At 47.0% G+C, this 7,510-nt stretch overlaps 1 non-coding gene across 1 annotated transcript; it reads right to left on the bottom strand.

The window, feature by feature from the left end:
- Positions 1–6,750: 6,750 nt before the first annotated feature.
- Positions 6,751–6,859, bottom strand: LOC122908150. Its single transcript, XR_006384928.1, has one exon. It is a non-coding gene; the product is annotated as a small nucleolar RNA U13 (small nucleolar RNA).
- Between the last annotated feature and the right edge of the window lie 651 nt (positions 6,860–7,510).

Consider the following 7,510-nt stretch of genomic DNA (forward strand, 5'->3'; position numbering starts at 1 on the left):
TGCTGGTGCCCGCATGGTCTCTGAATAGCCATGGACTTCCTAAATTTGTTAAGCCAAATCATTGCTTCCATCGACTCAGAGTAAAATCCAAATGTCTTACAACACCTATAAGGCCTCTCTCCTCCTCTGACCTTGTCCCTCCCCACTGCTCGCTCTGTCTCAGACCCATTTCTTGCTTATCTTCCGGATGTATCAGGCATCTTCCCAAGCCTTATGGCCTCTACGCTTGCTGTCCCCATACCTGGAGTTCTCTGCTTCCTGACCCCTTTGGGAAGCCTATAAAGCAGCATTCTGGCTTTGGTGTTCCATATTCCTTCACCCTGCTTCTGTGCCACTATTATTCCTAACTGCCTTTTGAAGGACAAATGTGTCTAAAATAGTTCCAGGCAGTGGTGAGGTGTTCAAAACAAGTGCATTGAGTGAATGACAAATGGAGAGGTGGGTGGACACAGAAGATAGTGGCTTACTGAAATCTTCACTGGCCTCCTTCCTCTTCTGTTTTTGGCTTTCTCATAATTCTTGCTGAATCATGGTTAAAGTTCTCTTTCCTTCTAACATCTGACCAGAATTCTACAAATGGTATGAAACCAACCTCCATAGACAACAGAAAGCCTCACAGGGACTATCTTCCAGAAACTAGCTTGGACTCAGTCCCATTTATGTCCCAGGATTTGGGGGTCCCAGCTTTCTTTGGGGTTCTCTAGGCAACTCCTTAGTCTTAGTGTGGTCATGGGCAAATCACTTTTCCCACCTGTGCTCCAGGCCTTTGTCTGTTAAATGGGATAATGTATAATAGAATTTCTAGAGCTATCGTGCGGATTAGGAGAATCAATTACACGGGTGAACTGCTTAGGCATGTGACAAGCCCTGGATAAATATTTGCTAGTACTATTAGTCTCTATATAGTCTGTCTTCATGAGGATTTCTTCATGATGGTGTCTTGTAAGGATTTGGTGCCTGGTGATGTGACAAAGCTTTGAAAGTTCCTGCAAGACAGATGTATTGATAGCTTACTGTATCCTACATGCTGTGCTGGGTACAGGGGATATGGGTCAAATAGGAAAAATCGGTCTCTGTCTTCTTGGAATTTACATTTAATTTTGAGGATCCAGAGACAATAAGCAGATATATGAAAAGTTATGAGCTAGTGGTAAGTGTGATGATAAAAATAAAATAGGGTGAGGGACTTGCTATAGGTCTCCTGATCAAGAAAAGCTGCTTTCCAAGGTAATTTTAAGCTGTTCCCTGGATGACAAAAAGCAGCAGCCAGCCAAACACCCAGGCAAAGAGTTTTTCAAGCATAGTAACCAGTTCCTGTGGAGCCCTAAGCAGGGCTCAGGGTTGGTGTGTTTGAGGAGCAAAAGGCAGGCCAGTGTTGGTAGAGTGGAGTGAAAGCCGTCAGGGAGAGTAGAAGAAAGTGAGGTCACAGGGGTCGAGTCATGTGCGTTGTAGATCATATGAAGGGGTTTCGATATACTTTAAAAGGCTGAGGAATCATTGGAAGGTTTAAAATGGGACAATGACATTTTCCAAAGATCCCTCTGACTGCTGCTTGCTTGAGAATGGCTTGCGGAGAGGCAAGCCTTAAAAATAGGGACACCAGGGGGGACAGTGACAAGTAAAACACTTGGCCTATGGGGGTGATGGTGATGGGTGGGTTCTGTCACAGTGTGACGCTTCAACACAGCTCTGAATCTCGTTCTAACATGGGGCATCATCACACCAGCCAGGAGTGGGGACCAGATGTCTGACCAGTCCTCCTGACCCAGGATGGTGATTGGTTCACCCCTTCAGCCCTCTTACCTTTTTTCTCTCCCAGGAGGTTTTACTGGTAGACTTGTAATGTGATCAGTGTGTCGGGGGTGTGGGGGGGTGGGGCTAGGTTCCCTTAACTTCCAGAACTTTCTTCCATGGCTCCCAGGAATATTAAGATAAGCTAAAATTGTGTGGAATCGAAGAGGGGAGAGTAAGAGTGTCTAAATAAAGACCGAGAATTCTGGGCTGACAATGGACTATTTATTAAATATCAGCTTTTTGACAGCGATAGTAATTACACGCGAATGATGTTTAAGAATCTTGTAAAAAACACCAAGACTTCTTCTAAAGGTTAAAAACAGAAAGGCCGGGGCGCCTGGGTGGCTCAGTGGGTTAAAGCCTCTGCCTTCGGCTCAGGTCATGATCCCAGGGTTCTGGGATTGAGCCCTGCGTCGGGCTCTCTGCTCCGCAGGGAACCTGCTTTCTCCCCCCTCTCTCTCTGCCTGCCTCTCTGCCTACTTGTGATTTCTCTCTGTCAAATAAATAAAGTCTTGTAAAAAACAAAACAAAACAGAAAGGCCCCTTGTGCTCCCATTCCATAATTCTGTTATGAATGAGGCTGTGTGTTCCACATTTAATAAACAGTCAATGTCTTGGAAGGATTTCTTTTCTGGATCTAGTGGATGGAAGGCCAGAGTTATTGTTGATGTTGTTGTTTCTTGCCTGTTCTGATTCATACCTATCATTTTCCATACTTTCTAGAATGCCAGAGAGAGGCCAAATGAAGACGTTCCAGGTCTTTACCTCTGGTTATTCGAAAGAGGCAAACCACTCTTACAGGAAGGCTAAGTCCCTGAAGCAACGGTCTTTGACCCCGGGCCTCATCAGCTGTCTCCTCCATTTGTCCCTTCAAGATCCCTTCTCAGGTTGCCTGCTTTAGGGTTGCCAGATAAAATTACAGGACAGCTAGTTAAATTTGAATTTAAGATTTTAGAAAAATGAGTCATTTTTTTAGGATCAGTATATCCCAAGCGTTATATGGACAGGTACTCGTTGTTTATTTGAAATTCAGATTGAATGGGGCATCCTGTGTTTTTATTTGCTAAGATGGCAACACCAGCCCTGATCGGGGATGGGTGTGAAGCCTTCCCCCATGGTAGGGGCCACTAACACCACACATCAGCTGCCCCCCTGGGCCTGTCCCTCTTCGGTCACCTGCTTCCCTCAACCCAGCGGGACTGCAAGTAGGTATTGTCGCTGGAGTGAACAGCTCTGTCACTTCACCTACCTTCCTGTGTCTCAGTTAGACTCCATGGCTATATTTAGAACATTCACTCCTTCCCCTATAGTAGGAGCTCTATAGTAGAAGCTATTTTACTTCCTTCCATCCATCCATCTATCCATCCATCCATCCATCCAATATGTATTTATAGAGCACCTTTTAAGGACTAGACACCAAGTAGGAAATCCATAATCTCCCTGGGAACATGTCATGTGGACGACTCATGTTCTGTCTTGGAGCCAGCTTCTTGAAAGACCTCCAGAGCATAGGAAACAGCTGTTACAATGAACAAAACAGCTCTGAGCCCAAGATCTTGTCCAGCTAAGCCTGTGTATCTCAGATGTCACTGGTCACCCTGAAATTAGTCCTGACCTGTGGTATGTGGTACAGGGAAGTTGAAAGCCAGACAGGACGGTCTTGTGGTATCCGTTAGGGAAGGCTACTTGTAACAAACAGACCTCCACATATATAATCACACTAGAAGTCTGGTACTTCTGAGTAGGTGTGAAGACTTGGGGGGGCAACCCACTCACTATATTTATTTGAGGACTTGGACCAACAGAGGCTCTGCCATCTTCACCAGGTCACTAGTCACTTCCGAGTTTGCCCAGGGGTCATCAGCAGTTTAGCCAGCCATGAGAGGACCAGAGCCTGGAGACGTGTATGGGAGATTGCCTAGAAGTGGCCCGCATCATTTCCTCTCAGATCCCTTGGATAGCCACGTGGTCATTCCTAGTTGCAAGGGAGGCCAGGTAGCGTGTGCCCGGAAAGAAGAAATGAACATGGATTCAGTTAACTTTCTGAGCCTCAGTTCCCTCTTCTGTGAAATATTCCACTGATTGCCTTCTAAGAGCAACTGGTAAAATCACTGCTGGGACCCACCACTGGCAGGTGGCAACAGTTCTTAGCTCCCCTTTCCCAGCATCAGACTTCTCACCCCCACCCTGGAGAGAAAGGAGACCTGATCCCTTTTCCATTTTCCCCATCTGACTGCTTCTTGGTTCTTGCCCATTTCACACCAGCTTCCTAGAGCAAAGCCACTTTATCTCACAGGTTGTATTCCAAGAGTTCACTTACTGCTGGTTGCTTTGCAACTTTGAGTGCATTTCTCCAAAAAAGCAGCTGTACGTGGATCACCGCTGAAACCCGGCCTCCATCTTCTGGCTCAAGGCAACCCTAAGGGGGAGGGGGTGTTGAAGGAAGGCTGTGGCACCTGGACAGCATCTGAGAAGGCTCTGCAGCAGGGAGTGCGGATGGAGTTCCATGGCCCCAGAGGCTTTGTGAGTGGCTGGTTCCCATGGCAACCAAGGGGCAGCCTCAACGGCTGCGGGGACTGATGGTTAGAGGTTCACGGTAAGCTTAACGTTTATAAATCTGGACTTGCCTGTGGCTGCAACCTGGAGCAGAGTACCTTTCAAGTTGAGAGACTTCATTACCAGCATGCCCTACGCTGTCCATTTCATTGAAACTAACACTTACTGCTCATCTGCTTGCCAAACCCTGGGGTGGATACTGGAAACCCCGGGAATAAGACACAGTCACTGGCCCTCCTCGCATGCCGGCCTAGAGGGTGAGATGAACACAGATGAACAACAGAAACGGACAGTGACCCGGGAAGGGTGGAGGTAGTTGGGAAGGCTGGGGAAGGAGAGACTTGATCTGAGCCATGGCCACAGCATGTGCAGGGACGTAGAGTGAAACTAAAATACTTCGACGAGGTCATGTGCAGAGTGAGTGTGTGGATGTGTGGGGGAGGGACGCTATGGCATGGGAGCTGTTGGCAGGAACAAGATTGGGGACACCCAAAGGACCTTGGGTCATGACCTGGAGGCATGTGGACTTGGAAGCCTTCTCAGAGATGAGCATTTGAGGTGGGTGGGTCCACTGGATCCATGACTATTTTCAAAAAATTTTAGCTAGTTCTAGCTTCCTAGAATTCTTATACACAGAAGAAAAACTTGGGGATGTTTCTCCAGTGTTTGGTGTCTCTAACCCACTGACAAGTCCCTCCTCTCCCTCCAGATGATTTTGATTGTGTTCTGGCCTGGAGACTAAAGCTGCAGCCCTCTGAAACGTTGGACACATCACAGTGTCTGCCCTTCAGGGGGCGTCTTTGCATACAGGGAGCGTTCTTTCCCTTGGCTCTGCTCTCCCCAGCATCTACCTTCTACACCTGGGGCCTACCACAAGGTCCAGGTGTCCACAGTCCCTGGATGGCCAGCTGTCCCGGTTTTAGCCCTAAAAAGCCCATGTCCCATGAAACTTCTCAGTCCCAGTGTTAGTTTCCAGGACAGAGAGGAAAGTCTGAGCCCAGACCTCAGGTTTACAGGATACTGACTTGGTAGGGAAGCCACCGAAAGAAGGTTCACTTTGGGGCCAGGCCTGCCCAACTGAAGCTTGTTTGCAACTGTTCCATCGTTCTCTGTGTGATCTTGGAGAAGTTCCTTTATCTTTTGGAACACTAGTTTTCTCATCTGTTAATAGTATAAAGAATTCTTAAGGGAATGGAAATATTGTATGTTAAACACGGTCAGGTAGGAAGTGCTCGAGAAATGGTATTTTCTAGAGTGAAGGCATATCAAACAGTCTCCACAGAATGTGAAAAGGTGTAGAGCTTTTATTTTGAGGTTGAGGACACAAAGGAAGAGCATGTAACTGCCTCTGGGGGTCAGGGAGGTCCTACAATTACTACAAATTGTTGACAAGACTGGGGATGGGGGCTCTCCTGCCTCTCACACGTCCATAGTGGACTATGATTAAAAATTAGAGAAAATGGAAATGTACTATAGTGAGAAAACACTGAGTAGCAAAAAAAAAATTGAGTGGTGAGGTAACAGACATGAAGTACAAGCCATCTCTGAACTCCAGTTCAGTTCATGGTGGAGGAGGGATCTATAGGTGGGAGATTCTAAAGTCTGCAAGGGCTCTGGAGGAGAGAGCTGGATAGGCTTGGTCAGAGAGTACAGGCATTCCAGAATTCTCAGGAAGTTCTAGAATATTCTAGTATATTCTGGAATGCACTTCCTGTGGGTGAAGCTGGAGAGCAGGGAGAAGTTCACACAGTCTGTTTGTAAGAGATTGGGTTTGTTGACTTGTCTGCTTATGGGGTGCCCCAGAGAGGATCACAGCAGCCTTGTAGTCATATCTGGAGAGTTCTGCCCCTTTAAAGAGGCCAGGACTCCAGTTAATGAAGCAAACTTCCTCCAAGAGTATAGTCAGGTCTATATGGTACTGTGGTTTCTTTTCCAGAAAGCCTGAACAATATTAACTGTGGAAAATCGGTACCTTCCTCCACACTTGGATGTCTCCTCTTCAAGGTCGTCTTTTGTGCTGAAGCTGTGGAGAAGGCACTTTTCTATCTTGCTCAGAAATTGCAGCTCCTTGGAACTCAAGAATGTCATCGACAATGACATGAAACAAGGTAAGTGATGTGCAGGTCTCCAGTCTCTCAGGAATGCTCCACCTCTCAGGACCCATGGCTCCAATAATGGTGTTGGGGAAAGAACAGCTGGATCTGGTGCATTGCCTCTTATTCCATCCAAAATGGTGGAGAATTAATTACCAGCCTTATTCTGTCCCCAGAGCTGTGAAGAGGCAGCTTATTATAAGGGCAAGTCTGGATCTGCTGTCCTGTGGGGACCAGAACAAATGTTCTGCCCTGACGTCTCTGTTAAGCTATCTTTCTTTCTTTCTTTTTTTTTTTTTCCCTCCAAGTTCACCCCTAATGGGTAATGTGCTGAGGTTATAATGAGGTTGGAGGGAGGCACGTGGCACACCATGGCGTGAACACCCAATAATCACCCTTACGAACTATAAAAGGATCCGTTAAGCCATCTTTCTCCCTTCACTCTGCCCAGGACTAAACATTACCAGGACCACGTGCACTCCGTTAACTGTTGAGCCTCTACCTGGGGGACCACTAAGAGGTGACAGTGACCCATGGACATTTAAAGTGTGAGGTCCTGGGGCATCTGGGTTGCTCATTCGATTAAGCGTCTGCCTTCAGCTCTGGTCAGGATCCCCAGGGTCTTGAGATCCAGCCCATCAGACTCTGCTCAGCGGAGAGCCTGCTTCTTCCTCTCCCTTTTCCTACTACTCCTGCTTGTGTTCTCTCTGTCAAATAGATAAAATCTTAATAAAATAAAATAAGATAAAATAAAATAAAATAAGATAAAGTAAAACGTAAGCTCCTTTAAGTAGACATGTCCTTGACAGTGGCATCTCCCCAGGGCTGTCTCTCACCAAAGTAGCTGTGGCCGCAGGTGGGAAGGCCTTCTGCATGTTCGGCGTTTCTCTAGCATGATTTGGGTTACTTAAAAAATACGGTAAATTCCTAAGCAGGGCCCCCAGAACTCAGTTGCATAACATGTGGGCTTGTGTTATAATGAGGGAGGTGGAGTGACTGGGGGGCAGGGAGCGATCACTCCCTGGATATCCATCCGATCTTATGTTACGGTGAGTGCATCATCATGG

Source organism: Neovison vison, chromosome 5 (assembly GCF_020171115.1).
Source record: "Neovison vison isolate M4711 chromosome 5, ASM_NN_V1, whole genome shotgun sequence".
Taxonomy (NCBI): Eukaryota; Metazoa; Chordata; class Mammalia; order Carnivora; family Mustelidae; genus Neogale; species Neogale vison.